This window comes from Aplysia californica, unplaced genomic scaffold (assembly GCF_000002075.1).
Source record: "Aplysia californica isolate F4 #8 unplaced genomic scaffold, AplCal3.0 scaffold00211, whole genome shotgun sequence".
NCBI lineage: Eukaryota > Metazoa > Mollusca > Gastropoda > Aplysiida > Aplysiidae > Aplysia > Aplysia californica.
The window spans coordinates 605,762-607,122 of record NW_004797481.1 but is presented as its reverse complement, the minus strand read 5'-3'; positions in this window follow the sequence as shown (position 1 = coordinate 607,122).

Below are 1,361 nucleotides of genomic sequence, written 5' to 3'. Positions count from 1 at the left end.
CCCGTCAACTCGGACAACAAATAAAACGCAAACAGAGAAAGAAAGAGATAACAATCATCATACAATTCCACAACAACGACCGCAGCCCAGTTTACATTAAAACCAGCCACCCGACCCGAAAGGTTAAAATGTGAATAATATAGGACGAGGACTGGCAACAGACGTAGATTCGCGGCTGTCGCCGGCTATACCACACGCCTTTCTTTTAGGCAATTTTGGGAAGCTCCCTACGAATAAGCGCTTCTACCCCTCCCGCCCTCCCCAAACCTCTCCCCCTTTTCAAAGCACTTACGCCACACCCAGTGGGATGTCACAGCTGACCTACAGCCCTGTTTCGGAACACCCCAGCAGGGTACGCCGCTTTTGTTGTGCTGAGAAACAACTACCCAACCCATCTTCCCAGAAGCAGTTTTACAATTAAGCTGCATAGAGGGGAATAGAATGCGGTGAGGGGGGAAAACAAAGCCAGCAAAAGATATGTTCAAAATAAATGTCACAGGCAAAGACAGTGTGAGATTAGAAACATTTACGACGAGATAGTATTTGACCAAATGATTTTAAAGCCACTTTCCCGAGGAGTAATATAATGTTGTAATTTCCAAAAAGCCTTCTGTTCGTCATTTTATTTCCCCTCCCCCGTTTTTTTTTTTTTTTTTTTTTTTTTGGGGGGGGGGGGGGGGGGGGAGACTATTCTGAGACAGCAAAAAATAACAACAACAAACAAACAACAACAAAACAAAAATACAACAAAAAAACACTTCATAAAATAAGAAAGTGACCTAGACCACTTGTGTAAGATCCAAACTGGTTTGTTGTTTTTTAACAGCTGAAATTAAACGGTTAACTACTGGTATGCGACTATGATTATGCCCAGCTCCAGTTGATGCTTACCGTGTTCTTTTCTTAAGCACTATGAACTAACAGTCCTCATAAGCACACTATAAACTCTCTCTCTCTCTCTCTCTCTCTCTCTCTCTCTCTTCCCCTCCCCTTATTTTGCTGAAACCTAGTTGTCTCTCTCCCAAACCCTCCCCCCCCCCCCCCCGGGGAGCACACACACCCTTTCTGCCCCTCTAGCACAGTGATCAGAAGCGACGGCTGTCACCTGTGTTTACCGACCTGTTAATCATAGAAAACACCGATGCCTCGCCACTAATAGACTCTTTTCCTTCCTCCTTCCTCCACCAGCTCTCTACCGCGAGCGCTTACACGCACACAAACACAAACAATCACAAATGCATATCATAACCCTCAAAACACAAACACATATCCATATACAAGTACATTATAAAGTTCTCTCTCCACCCATCTCGTGCCATATACTCCACTTACTCCACTTCCCTTTTTTTTTCTCGTGGCCC